The following is a 15000-nucleotide window of genomic DNA, read 5'->3' as shown; positions in this document are numbered from 1 at the left end:
TGACATTCATCTCAATTTCAGACTTCTACAAAGATTCTAGCACACAAAGGCTGTTAGTTGCCAGCTGTTCTTTGTTGGCAAGTGATTCATATCAAAACCTCAAACCCTTATTTGAAATGCAGAAGAAAAGAAACAAGACCTGATCAATCCTGTGGCTTTTGTACTGTCACACTCCATCAGATCAATTTCTATTTTCAGACACCAGTAAGCTGTTGATGTTCTGTAAGCTGTGAGAAATATATACATAGACCCATATACAGACTCTGTGTTTAGGTTAGCATAAGGACAGGGTGTTACTTAAAAGGTAGCGGAAAGTTTTTGGGTGTCCTTTCTGACCTTGTGAACTTTTGGCACTCCAAGTATTTTCAACACCCCCCTTGTTTCCACCAAGTTTCAAACATCACTATTGATTTGTTTGTTTGTTTGTTTTGTTTTGTTTTTCTCTCACATTAATGGCACACGTTGACCCATAATGGCAATGACCTTTTAGGACTTGTAGTGTTTCCACCTGTTCACATCAGGCAACACCATTTTCTCGCCTTCCCTCATTCTCCTATGTGGTGTACTCTCCCTCTCTCCCTCCCTCTCTCTCTCTCTCTCTGCATCACCCTCTGTGTCTCTCGCTCTTTAATACTCCAAACAGTCTGACTATTGTTTACCACCACAATAACACAATATGCTGTGTCTGGACAGGCCTCCAGACCAAACAGACCAAATGAATGGCCCCAGGGGGCAGTAGCGGAGCTGGGTCTGGTGTGCATTAGTACAGATCTTCATTTGTTTTGGCTGAACCGCTCTTGAGCTCGCAGTTGGCATTTAAATGGCGTTAAAGCCGTCAAAAACCACAGGCCGGGCTGTAATTTCACACATTTCCCTCACTCTCTCATTCTATCTCTCTATCTCTCTCTCTTTCTCACTTGCACTCTCTCATTCTCATTCTTTCTCATGCTCTCAGAATAAAAGACCAGTTGTACGCTAAACTACTGTGTATTAATGCCACCAGTCTGCGCCACCAATCTCTCGCCAGACCAATTTATACTGATTAAAATAGAAAAATAAGCTGTATTTCTAATAGCAGTGTGGACATAACAAGTCATTTGTATGCTGTAATGGAAGCCTATATTTCTGTCCAACAGTTGGTGCATAGTGGTTCATAGGCCTATGTTCCACTGAGTCGGGGAAAGAATCACTAGTATTACTTGGTCTCTTTGATCATACTGTATGTCCGAGGACCGATTATGACATGATATGACCATGCCGTAATGCAAAAAAAGTCTGAAAAATGTATCCCAGCAATTTTATCCATGGCGCTGTATGAGGCGTTGTCAGGTAGGTGATGGAACCTTTGTATGCAGTGACGACGTGGAGCCAGAGCTCTTTAGCGGCGGCTTTGAAATGTTCTGCAAGTCTTTATGGGTGCCGTAAAAGGGCCCGTTGGACTGGAGGTATTTCTGGTGTGCTGCAGGAAGCATGCCCCCAACCCCTCCGAAGTCACCCTTCTTTTTCCTCTATTACTTGGGTCATCAAAGACAATGAGTGTGCTCTTCCCCGAAGCAGTCATGCATGGAAAAGATGAACTGGAAAAGTCAAAGGTAAGGAACATTCCTATACGGTGTGCTCTTTTTATGGTATCGCTGTATGGTATCCCTCTTTTTTAACCATTTCAATTCATTCAATTCACTCAAGGTCATTTTACATATTTTGTTATAAGTATTTGTAATCATATTCACATATGAATATTATTAAAAGGGTCTCTCTCACATTGAGAATGATTTATGATAAGGAGGGAAATATCCTTGACATCTTGCTCTGCTTTTAACCATAACGTTTTCCACAGGGTCCCATAAAAAAAAAACATGCTGAAAAGCCGAGATAGGATGCAGTGCATTTGATAACCCTTGTTATCCAACGCTCAATCCCGAAATGTCTGCCAGTGATTGAGAGCCGGGCCCTAGGAGGTCCGTGACCAATGTCCGCCGTATGGGAGCCGAGACACAGGAAGCTCTCCTGCCTTGCTCCACCACCACAGGAAATGGATCCGCGAGGAGCAGGGAACGTTCTGGTCCCATCAGCGAGGCCCTTGTGCAATAACCGACCCGCTGGAGATAAATAAAAGCCAGACAGACAAAAAGCAGCTGTCCTCGGGCCCTGGTAGAATATGGATTAATAGCTTCCCCTCTTTGACATCGCTGCTTGTTCTGGCGAGGGATCACACTGCAAGCGAGGTGACTCAGGGCCAGAGACCTCGCCAACGCAACACAACACAACACAACGCGGCGCGATGTGGTGCAATGCATCGCGCTTAGTGTCGACCTGCCATGTTAATGGATTGCACGCGCGTTACATGGATCGAATTTCTCCATTAGTAAAAATGAAACATGTTGAGGAGTGACCCTCCTCAGCTTTTGACCGATACATATTACACCCCACCTGTTTTTGCTGTCCTTGTTTGTGTGCCTGTGTGTGTGTGTGTGTGTGTGTGTGTGTGTGTTCGTGTGTGTGTGTGTGTGTGTGTGTGTGTGTGTGTGTGTGTGCGGGAACCTGAAACATATTAGCACTGCCTGTGATGGACCATTCCCACTACCTAAAGCTAGCACCACATCCATCCATCCTCCACCCCTTACCCCTGCCTCGCCTCCCACCCAACCTCCATGCTCTCAGGAGCTCAAGGGGAAAGCCATCCATAATGACAATGGCCTGTTGGGCTTTCCATCTCCGCATGGGGAGTCTCTCTGTAGTGCCATCATCACTTACCACCGATTTTTATTAAAGAGGATTTACTCCACCCGCTCTCTCTCCCTCTCTCTCTCTCTCTCTCTCTCTCTCTCTCTCCCTGTCTCTCTGCTTGCCCCTTTCCTTCCACTCTCTTTGATATAGACTGGGCCTCTCAATGCTTAGCTCCAACCACTTTTCAATGTCAAGTGCAAAAATGCTCTGGTATGGTAATGGCTTATGTCTATGTAAAGTGATAATAAATTATATCCTAGCATCCAAGCATCACACTGTCAAAGACATGAAAATTAAGTGTTATATAGAACGTTTTTACACAAGCAAATTCCAAAGAAACAAATGCATAATTTTTCTGTCTTGTTCGGCGGCTCTGCAGTACCAAAGCTCAAGTGTAACTCGGGTTCTCCAAGTTGAGTTGCCATAACATATTTTTAATGTGGTGGAAAGAACATGTTCATTGTCCCCGTTAAAGCAGCACAATGCAGATATTTTATCTTAAAACAAAGGCTTTAAACTCATTTTGATGCTACAATGGCATAATATGGAGATTAAAGTCACTGATATTGCCAGTACATACCTGAAATGCTTGATACTGCACTATGTATCATTGTTGATCGGGTAGGATCACAACCCATTTACCGGTAGTTGTTTTTTGACAAGCTGGGTACCGTGTTGGTGCTAAATGGCATTGAATATTAATGCCTAAGGGCATAAATATCAATACTTCCATGGTGTTGCTTTAAGTGGGTCAGGGATTTATGTCCATTTTGGTGCTGCTCCTCTTAGGGATTTGGTCATATGGACAATTATGTTTCGGATTTGCATAAAAATATATTTTTTAATGTCTTACGATATCATCTCTTTCTTTGACATGCATTGTGAATGTTGCGGAAGATAAACGTATCAGCAAAGGTTAGTTGGAGTTGAAAGGCATGTACCACACACCAACATATGAACAGTTCATCATATAAGCATATGTGAGGTAGGCTACAACATGCCTTTAAACTCCAGCATATTCTTTACAAAAGATGTGTCCACTCAAATATATCCTGACAGAAAAAAAACAAAGAAGCATTGCACTTCTGAATATCTGTAAGTATTCACTTTATGAAATATATATGATAATAGTTTTAAAAAAGTAATATGTCCCACTGTAGGTCACAAATGCTCCACAACAATAACTAAGGGAGATTTTAGGGACCTTGTTTTGCGTCTTGCCCAAAAAACGGTCCTAAGCTTAGCTATTCTAATATCACCATAACCTACAACCTCCTTGGGCTCACACCTCTAACAGACATCTGATTTCATTGACTAACACCAGTTTTTTTTACAATTCTTCACTTGTCCCATGCCCTCTTCCACCTGCCTCAGACACATCTTGTTCCACATTTAGCTGTTTCTCGACTATTCAGGATTACACACTTTCTTCTCTCTCTCTCTCTCTCTCTCTCTCTCTCTCTTTCTCACGCTCACACTCTCATGTTTTTGTTTGTTCTCCTTCAGTGATTTAACAGGGAGAGGGTAAACATTATTAGCTTGCTCAGAAGCTAATCTTCTCTAGCAAACATTTACCGTCTGACACCTCTGTTTAAGTTAATGAGTAAATGTGTTTGACACGGGTCAGCCTTGTTGACTCTCCATGTGTATTGAAAAGACTGGGTTTGTCCCCCCTCAGAGGGCAAGTTCATGTGTGTTTGTAGACTCTTAAACCAGCAGTGACCCTCAAGACAGAGCAACTCCAAGGGTCTGTCTGTCTGACCGCAACCCCCACCCCACCGGGTGTCCAGCACCCCTCTTCTGTCCTCAATGTGAAATGCACAGCATGCTTTTCCTCCTGTTTGAAAGGTCAGAGGTCACACACCATGTGACCACTGAGCTGATAAGCAGGAACCCCTCTTCAAGGTTTCCACTTGTAAACAAGGGACAGATAAAAGTTGAGTGTCATTTCCTGTTTCATGTCATAGCGTTTTTAAGAGTCAGTTTGGTGCAGATTGTCACAATGAGGGACTGTTTCAATACATATATGAAACAGATGTGTGATCTTTTCATAGGGGCCGAGGAGGAGACACACACACACACACACACACACACACGTGCATGTTCGCATTTTCTGTCCTGTCCCCAGCTATATGAAATTCCTGGTTTCATCCATCTCGCCCTCCAGAGATGCAGCGTGAGAGATTGATGCCGTAGGGACCTCGAGCGTGTGGGGGTCTTGTCTTCTCCGTGTTGAGGTTTTGGGTTTTTCATATGAGAGTCCCCATAATGCTGCGGTCGGGGGAATGTGAACACACACGTGTGTGTGTGTGTGTGTGTGTGTGTGTGTGTGTGTGTGTGTGTGTGTGTGTGTGTGTGTGTGTGTGTGTGTGTGTGTATGTATGTGTGTGTGTGTGTTTGTGTGTGTATGTATGTGTGTGTCCTGGTTGTTTCTCCGTGTGTGTTCCTATATGTGGGTGGTACTGTATATTTCCAGTGAGTGTCAATCCCACAGCTGATGCGCACCATGCACGAGCCATCCATCATGACTGCACATGGACGACCACACAAACCAGAGCTTTTTTAGTATCCTTCAGTCCAGCGCACTTGAGGATGACACATCCGCTCTGAGCGAGGGAAAATGAAGACAGAAATAAAATAAAAAAGTTTCTGAATGGTGGTGATGTTAACATGCTAACGAGAGCTGGGACAGAGACAAAAATGGCACTTTCGAGTACCTGTGCTGAAACCAAACAAAAAGAGAATTTAAACAGTCATCTCACAGCATTAGATGACCAAGACGCCCCTCATTCTCTGCTGAGTGAGGCCAAACATCTCCTTTTTCTCTCTCTCTCTCTCTCTCACTTTGTGAGAAAGGGGAAAAGGTTAGAGGCTGAGGAGGCAGACATTGTTTTGGAAAGACAAAGAGGTCCTTGTGAATAATGAGATGGCAGTTATGATTGTGAGCTGCACCAGCGTGGTAGCAATTCACAAATCATTTACTATTCACGGCCATAAAACCAGCCATCGTAATAAATAGCTGGAATTCTTTCACCACATGGAATTTTTCAAGTGTCTAAAAATGCTAAGAAAAAGTTTATTTTTCTTTTTTTTCCTCTCAGACTAAACCATACACTTGGTTTCTGTCTGAGGGTGAGCTGAAGGCATTGTTACACATAACAGCGCTCTTATCCATGAATTTCTGTCTTCCTTTTTACACTTCATATGCATTTTTGCATCCTTGTGCTGTTTTTACTACTCAGAGTAATACAATGAAATACTTTGCAGTTTATCTACTGCCGTTTTGATCATGAGCGATCTTTAAAACCTCTCCTTTAATGTCCGATAGGGAGGTCCAGCTGTGGCAGGTTGTTGTGATGTCCTGTTGTCCCCATGATGAGTCTCAGTGAGTATGACAGGCCATTTCTCCCCATCCCACAGCACCACAGATCCGCATGCCTGCAATTAGCATTCCTCACAGATAAAGCTCTGATCGCTCCAAGACCTTCCACTCAAAGGAAGTGATCGCCGGCAGTGATTGGGTCCCGTGATTACCAAGGAACTTGTGGCATGATGCTTTAATTCAGTGTCATTTCTTCCTTTCCCTTGCTCTTGCTCTCTCTCTCTCTCTCTCTCTCTCTCTCTGTGTCTTTCTCTCTCTCTGTCTCTCTGTATCACATTATCTCTATCTCCCCACCCCCTTTTCTATTTGTTTCTGTCCTTCCTCTGTCTCTCTCTTTCCCTCCCTCCCCTTCTCTCCCTCCCTTTTTCTCGTTCTTCTCTGTCTTTGTTATCTTCAAACCACTTCTTTGTGCTTCTCTTGGCATCCTTATCATTTATCGATTATGTTTCCAAGATTAAAGGAAAGGCCCTCATTTCCAGAGGAATGCAGTCCCTCTCAGCGTGCATATGGAAACGCTTCCACTACAGATTAGTCCTCTGTGTTCGCCTCTTCCCCTGAGCGTCAGTGTCGGATGGACAGTGTGTGTGTGTGTGTGTGTGTGTGTGTGTGTTTGTCTCTTCTTCTAAGCGTCAGTGTCGGATGGACATTGCGCGTGTGTGTGTGTGTGTGTTCGCCTCTTCTCCTAAGCGCCACTGTCGGATGGACACTGTGTGTGTGTGTGTGTGTGTGTGTGTGTGTGTGTGTGTACACGAGCGTGTGTGTGTGTGTGTGTGTGTTCACCTCTTCCCCTTAACATCAGTGTCCAATGGACAGTGTGTGTGTGTGTGTGTGTGTGTGTGTGTGTGTGTGTGTGTGTGTGTGTGTGTGTGTGTGTGCGTATGATGGTGCGTGTGTGCGTGTGTTCGCCTCTTCCCCTGAGCATCAGTGTTGGATGGACAGCCACTCCACTCCTTTCCACTGCTCTCCACTCATAGAAAGCGGTTTGCAGTGACATAATGAAAGACAGATTAGGGGTTGTGGTGTTTGTGTATGTGTGTGTGTGTGTTTGTGTGTGTGTCTGTGTGTATGTTTGTGAGTGTCTGTGGCGAGCGTGCGTGTGTGCTTGCATGCGTGTGTGTTTCGTGCGTGTGTGTGTGCATGTGTGTGTGTATGTGTGTATTTGTGTGCGCTTGGCTTCTTCTTGGAGAACATCAAGAAAACAGTGCATCATTGTTCTAGCCTGCAAAAGACTGACTTCATATATGTACAGGAAAAGAGAAAAAATGGAAAAAGGCATAGATCCAGATGTCTGTCGAGCAAAAGATAACTATGACAACAATAGGAGTTGAGAGAACCTGATCAACCAGCGGCTCTTAAATTAGTCATTTCATCCATCCACATATAACTCAAAAATAGTCGGAAAGCAAAATGACAATGACACTCAGTAGATTCTGTAGCATTAAAACGGGGAGCCTCCACCCCTGTTGCCACTGCTGTCCCATGATTGTCAAACGACAATACAAATGCACTGTATCAAACCATCAGCAAAATCCGAGCTGTCTTCGCAGGATTAAGTGTACCAGGCTAATCTCCATCTGAAATAAGATGTTACATTTGACTTATGTATGTGTGTGTGTGTGTGTGTGTGTGTGTGTGTGTGTGTGTGTCTGTGTATCTTCACTGTTAAAGCCTCCTCCTCTCCTCTCCTATGTGGTCACACAAATCACCCGCTATTTTGTTTGAAAGTAATTATTAATATGCCACTGTTGTTACCTCCTCTGCCTGCGAGGCGCTTGGGCTAAAAAAGATACATTTGGATATTGAGCCCAGCGGTTAACTTAGCGCCACAGGCATCTGTGACATTTAAATGAGAACCATACATGGGAGACTGCAGGGCTGTATGGATTTTTGTTGAAATCACTGTCTGGGTAAGTGCCTTTGACTTTTTTTCTTTTTCTTTTCATTTCTTTTTTTTTGTTGGCAAAATGCTGGAAGTAGTTTAAGGTCATGGAAGATTAATTTTTGCTGAATACAATTTTCACTGTCTAATTTTTGCCCAAAAGCCAAAAGTTTGAGATGAGATTGATAGTAGTGCCTCACAGTGAACTCATGTAGGACCATATGTTCTCACATGCTCCACTAAACACACACATAAACACACACGCAAACACATACAGTATACATACCACACACATAGCACTCTCTCACACACACATGCCACACACATACCCCCCCCCCCTCTCACACACACACACACACACACACAAACATGTCTGTCTATCTGCCCTGATATCCAGGCCTAGCCCTGAATTCACAGGTGTTATTCATTCACATTAACATGTTTATGGAGCGACCAAAAAGACACACACACACACACACACACACACACACACACACAAACACACACACACACACATTCTGGGGGAAAGTGCGAGAAAGGTATGCTGGCAAATGGCTCCCACCTTGTCAGCTCCCCCTACCATTGCCGCTCTCAACCCAGTTCAGCTCAACTCAGGCAGGGCTCGGCTCCAGAAGCAGGTTTTTATGGGGTATTTAGTTTATAGTTATCAGGAGAGGTGGGGGTGGGGGGGGGGGGGAGAAAGCCACAAAGTGGGTTCTTGAAACAGTCGATTACGTGAACACTTGTGCTTTGTCTCTCTCAGCGTGTGATTTACAATCAATTTGATGCACGTAAACTTGGCCCACTTTGGGCGCCCACCGTGGGGGTTGCATAAAATGCCATTTAAAGCCCTGAAAGTTCTGCTAAGTCAATGTTTTGGTCTAGGTCGACCCACATTTTTTTGTTTTTTATTTATTTATTGAAATGAAATCCTGCCTGACTGCGCATATGTTCTCGTCTAGTTTAATAGCTGTCTGGTTCATTCTGAGCACAAACACAAATACTGTTCCACGTATTTACAGTATACTACTGCTAAAACAATATGATTATAATGATAGCCAGTAATGAGGGTCATTTGCTAAAATATGTGTTTGTGTTTGAGTACATGTTACTGTAATATTCTACCGTAAATATACTGTATAGAACTCACTCACCCATGAATTCAGTTTTTAATTTTCCTCTGTTTTTAATTTGGAATCCATTGTGACTTTTGCGTAAATGTAGTGGGCTCATCCAGATTTTTGGTGGTCAGTCGGTTACACTCCCTGAAACTGGCCCGTTTGCAAAATGCTTTTTGACAATGTCACTGGCTACAAAGAGGTTTTTTGTGGTTAAAGTAATCATCCTCTCACCCCTCTTGTTGTGAACGGCCATGGGGAATTGTACAACCCTCGCTACCATGTGTTGAGTAAGGCCCCTGGCAGAGCCTGTGCAGCAGCCACAGCAACAGGTGCTCTGTTGTGGACCACGAGCCTGACAGACTACAGGACCCAAGATGAGCAAAACCAGAGCATTTATGGATGTCATTATGAAATTCTATCGCCTCTGCAAAACACATCATGGAGAACAGTGTTCTCATATCCCAGTGAGAGCTGTGATTTAGCAGGACATTGTTGGGAAATTGTGTCGAATGGCCTGCCACTCTGCAGACAAACACACTTAGAGGAGTGTGAGTGCCGGGGAGAGATTGGGTTCAAAGCAGTTTGGACTAAGATGAGTCAAGCTGCCATTGCTCAACCGTGGCTGTGCGCAAAGACAATACGCAGAGCACTTCTCCAGAGCACCTCGCTTAAGACCAAACACTTGGGTTTGTTTTTTTTTGTTTTTTTTAAACAGAAGACTCTCTCTCTCTCTCTTTTTTTTAAACAGAAGACTCTCTCTCTCTCTCTCTCTCTTTGTCTCACTCTCCACACAACTGCACCATACTGTCTCAGAATGTTAATCACAGACTGGAGGCCAAGCATCTCATCCTCCCAGATTCCCACTTGTCATCTTGTCCTTCCGTCTGGGTTTCTTTACCCTCTTTTGTTTGTTTCTCTCCTGCCCTCCTTTTTCTCCATCCCTCCCTCTCTCCTCTCATTTCTCTCCTCTCTCCCTATCTGTCTCTCTTTCTCTCTCTCCCTCTGCCATCCCTCCCTCTCTCACCTCTCTATCCCTTCCTCCATCTCTCTCATCTCTCATTCTCTCATCTCTCCCGATCTCTTTTTTCTCTTTTTCTCTGTCTTTCCTTCCTCTCTTCCTCCCTCTTTCATCTCTCCTTCTCCCAATCCTTCTCTCTCTCTCCACTACCCCCCCTTTTTCCCTTCTCCCTCACTTCTCTCTCTCTCTCTCTCTCTCTCTCTACATCCCCCCACTCCCTCTCTGTGAATGGAACTGAAGGAATGAGTTCACTTCCTGGCATTAGTGCTCCTTTTATGTCGCAGGATGTTGCAGGATGTCGGGATTGTGAGGAACGCTTTAAGCGCTGGCTTGAAAAACAGCCCTTATCACAGAGAGGATATTCCACAGCACTTGAATGAGCTACACTTAGTCAAATAGTTTCCTTCAACGGACGTTCAGTGATTCAGACCCTGCCCCTCAGACCTTCCAAATTAAGAGGCCACATAACTACTGTATCTCAACACGAGAGAGAGAGAGAGAGAGAGAGAGAGAGAGAGAGAGGGAGAGAGATGCTGCTGCTGGATGTTTGAATTCCTTATTAGGCTAATGATAGTTGAGGCAGATAGCTCTATTGCCTGGAGGTGTGATGTCTATCACACGCATTACAGAATTGCACAATTGATTTCCCCAAAACAGCTTGTCTTTTAAAATTGACCCTGAGATTGTATCATATACTGGCTTCCACCACCCAGAAAATGATCTCCTTACTATCAACTCCAATGCTAGTTCTCCATTACAATTTGTTAGCATATCCTTAACTAATTATGCCTGAATGAAACTGTGTAATGGTTTCCAAATCCCCCCACAAATCACTTCTCGTCATATCTAAACAACACGACAGACAGAGGTAACTGTTCCACCCAAGTCTGCTGGCCAAACCACCAAAGCCAGGCCTCAAACTTCCCACCAGGACATCTCAACCAAACCCACCAACCAGACCGACGCTGGAGACGGCGGATCTCAAACCACAAGGGATATCACAACCAAGCCCACAAGTGACAACGCCACTAAATTTACAAGTAATGCTCTCACCAAAACCCTCACAGCGAAAAAACAGGTGACAACCTATTACTAAGCCTTGAAGCAACACCAAAGAGTTTTTTTTACCTTAAGATAATGTTTCCAAAATCGTTGCAGTGGTTCATCAACTCGTAACAGGGTGAACGGCACTTCTGCATTCGCTTTGCGGCCCTCTATCGGCTATAACCGCACTATGTAAGTTTGCCAGATCGGGTAGCGGATCTGTAGTTCGATGGAATGAGACATAAGAAACTACAAATTTGACTTGCATCTGATGTCGCAATACATCATACTTTCATAAATCGTGCAACATATTCTACCTTGTCTGTGGACATCATTATTTGCAAAGCCGGTGCTGGATAAACAAATAGCGTGCGTGCGACAGAGGGAAAGTTCTTTGGTGTTGCTTTGAGGTGTAAACTGTCCACAATGTGGTGGGAACTGTCCACAATGTGTGTGTGTGTGTGTGTGTGTGTGTGTGTGTGTGTGTGTGTGTGTGTGTGTGTGTGTGTGTGTGTGTGTGTGTGTGTGTGTGTGTGTGTTTTTCTTTGGTATGCCTGCCAATCAGAAGCTGGTAACTGTCAGTGATGTCATGCTTCTGACATGTGCCTGAATGAAGCTGTGAAATAACAGAATCCCTGGCGTACATTTGTAACTTAACTGACAAATATTTGCAATTAGAGGCTAGTACTTAAGTTTGATCTGAGTAGGCCTTAACAGTGAAGTAAAAAATGTCTTCCCTTTTTTGTTGCACAGTGTGTGTGACACGAGGGATGGGAATCAAGGGATGCAGAATACTCCCTGCATCCTCAGTCCAGTCCAGCTTTGATTTGTTTCTGTGTCTTTTACACAGATGACAGCTCTCCATGGTCTTGTCTTTTGGAGTGTGTGACGGGTTTTGTTAAGGCAGACAATAGCTTCCATAGTTACATGAGGATCTGTGTCCACTGAATCAGACACAGCTGGTGTAGTTGGAGAGTCCACGTTCGTCCATCGTAACTGAGCTGTACTTCTGCTGTGCAGGTCATCGAGTCCTAGATAAGAGATGCGCTAGAAAACTGGCGTGTGTGTGTCTGTGTGTGTGTGTGTGTGTGTGTGTGTGTGTTCTCCACTGATCTGATCCAGGTGAAACTGTGTGGTAATGGTATATTTGTGGAAAAGCAAAATGACATACACACACTGGATTAGACAGACAAAATACATCCTTCAAGTGAAGCCATCTTCAATTCCACGACTATCCTTTTGCATAAATATTTGCTGCAGTGTGGATGCAACCCTAAACAACCAGCCTGAAAAGAAGAGTGAGAGAGAGAGAGAGAGAGAAAGAGAGAGAGACAGAGAGAAACAGAGAGAGGGACAGACACTACAGGAGGGAAAGAGAGAGAGTAAGTAATCATTCCTGTGTGAGTGTGTGTGTGTTTTTTTTGAGGATGTTATTGCTAGCATGGCACCAGTGTAATTGGTGTGTGTGTATTAAAGGGCACACTGTTGTGGCACATCCTAATGTCTGCTCGCTGCGCTGCGCTGCGCTCCACTCTGCCCTCCGGAAGCCCGGCTGCTGCAGTAAGACGGCATAATGACAGGCCCGGGCAGTTATTTCAACTTTTTCATTTAAATCTGACCTCCTGACCCCGGGAGGTGACACGCAGACCAATCAAAAAGCGCAGACGCCGAGGGAGTGCGTCGGCATGGCGACACTGGGACTAAGGAAGTGGGCCAAGCGACGGACGGTGGCAGCTGATTTCCTCTTTCCCTGTCTCTCTCGCTCTCCGTCTCTCCCTCCCCCTCTGATGGATAGCTTTGGCCAATTAGTGGGTTGTGTGCTCAGACTGATTTTGACCAAAAAGGTGCAACGGTCACGTCATGTCACGGGAGAGCTATGCTGCCTGTGTGTCTGACCGGCATGCTTAGGGAAGTGTGTGTGTGTGAATGTGTGTGTTTGTGTGTGTGTGTGTGTGTGTGTGTCTGACTGGTGTGCATGCTGAAGGAAGTGTGTGTCTGTGTGTGTGTGTGTGTGTGTGTGTGTGTGTGTGTGTGTGTGTGTCTGAACAGCATGCATTCTAAGGGGAAATATGGTTGCCATTTTTCACAGGGAGTCTCAAGTGCACTGCACTTCATATTAGGTGTTAAAACATGTCTCTCTTCTACACAGATGATTGATGCCATTCCACAAGTATCTCTTTATTATTTTACACAATAATGAGGATGAAATATGGATGCAGTTGGGACATACCCCAACCACACCATTGCTGCAATAAAGATCTTCAACAATGAGTTAGTTAGTCAGGAAATTTCCATGGTTTCAGGTATGCAGGATTTGTTGTTGTTGTTGTTGTTGTTGTGTGTGTGTGTGTGTGTGTGTTTGTGTGTGTGTGTGTGTGTGTGTGTGTGTGTGTGTGTGTGTCTTTGTGTGTGTGTGTGTGTGTGTTTGTGTGGCAGTGTGTGTGCTATCGATTCCTTTCGGCAACTTTTCACCTTGTTCCCTCCGCTTCAATAAAATACTTGTGGTTTTTGGTCTCAATCAAATCTGTAAAGCCGCAAACAATGTTCTGTAAACCCCCTCCCTCCCTTGCTCCGTGAACACGTAATTAAAAGTCAGGTCTTTATTAGCTGACAGCCCAAATTACCCTGCTTAATTGCTCTTCAGCGGTTTACCTCAGCACACAATAGGCACTGTGACAGAATCCTGGAGGTCTCTATGCCACACCGTGTCACAAATTCACCCACAAACACAATGCCTGGCTCACGAGAGAGAAAGAGTGTGTGTGTGTGTGTGTGTGTGTGCATATCTTGGGTTCTGCGGTGGTGGGGGGTTCCTCATGAACAGCTGGGACTGGATCTCCTTGGCTAGGCCCACAGTGCTATCAGCTATCCACTTTGGCTAGCACTCTTGTCACAGAGCATTGTAGTCTGTCTGTTTTGGATGCAGGTCTGATGCAGAGTGTCGACCAAAATTCTCATTCTTTCATCTTTTGTACTTTTGTCCCCCTCCGGGTCTTTGTTTAACTCTCCTATACTCTTTCTGTCTTTCTTTTTTTGTCTTTCTTTCTTTCTTTCTTTCTTTCTTTCTTTTTCTTTCTCTCTCATTCTTTCTTACCTATGTTTATTCATGTGCCCCTGCTCTTTGATTTGCCTGTCATATTTTTCTTCTTTTGTGTCCAGCGTAGACAAATTGCAGCGCTGACTGTCTCATAGGGTGGTCCATTCCAATAAAATGGGTATAGCAGCCTCTGGCCAAGTCGTTCCTAGAGACACATTTTTAAATATTTTTTGCTACCGTATATTTGCTGAATAACTTAACTGAGCTTCACCACTCTGCAGGCTCGGCTAGGAGACTTGTGTTATCACCATAAAAATCTGCATCCATATGGTTTTAATAAAAACTGACCCATTCCTGGGCTTATGAGGCTAATATTTACCCTTTTAACATTCACCACGCAAACAATAGCAACAGTTTTAACAGACTACTACACTCAATTTATTTTTATTCTTCTGCTTAGGTTCTATTTTAAAAATCCATGCTAAGTCATCCAAATGTCTTTATTATCAGTAAAATACAATACTTTATTGTCTTATAGTCATTAAAATGTCAAATACTTCTGAATGTGGAAAAAAGTTCATATTTTTTTTCACTGCTCCGTGTTTTTGATTTTCTGATTTAATTGGAATATTTGGAGGTTTAATCCGCTGCTCAGTTCTGAGAAGTGCTGTTACAGCTCTACTGTTCCACTCTCTCTTGGCTCTGTAAACAGGAAACAAACACAGCGTCTCGGAACGAGCCGTACAGAATTCCAGCCAATCAACACCGACCTTCAGGACCATGGAGAGAAGG

The sequence above is a fragment of the Alosa pseudoharengus genome, unplaced genomic scaffold (genome assembly GCF_046254945.1).
Source record: "Alosa pseudoharengus isolate Yale_2024_CS ecotype anadromous, Long Island Sound unplaced genomic scaffold, YU_APseudo_1.1 YU_APseudo_1.1_scf_15, whole genome shotgun sequence".
NCBI classification, from domain to species: Eukaryota; Metazoa; Chordata; class Actinopteri; order Clupeiformes; family Clupeidae; genus Alosa; species Alosa pseudoharengus.
Note: the sequence above shows the minus strand (reverse complement) of the source record.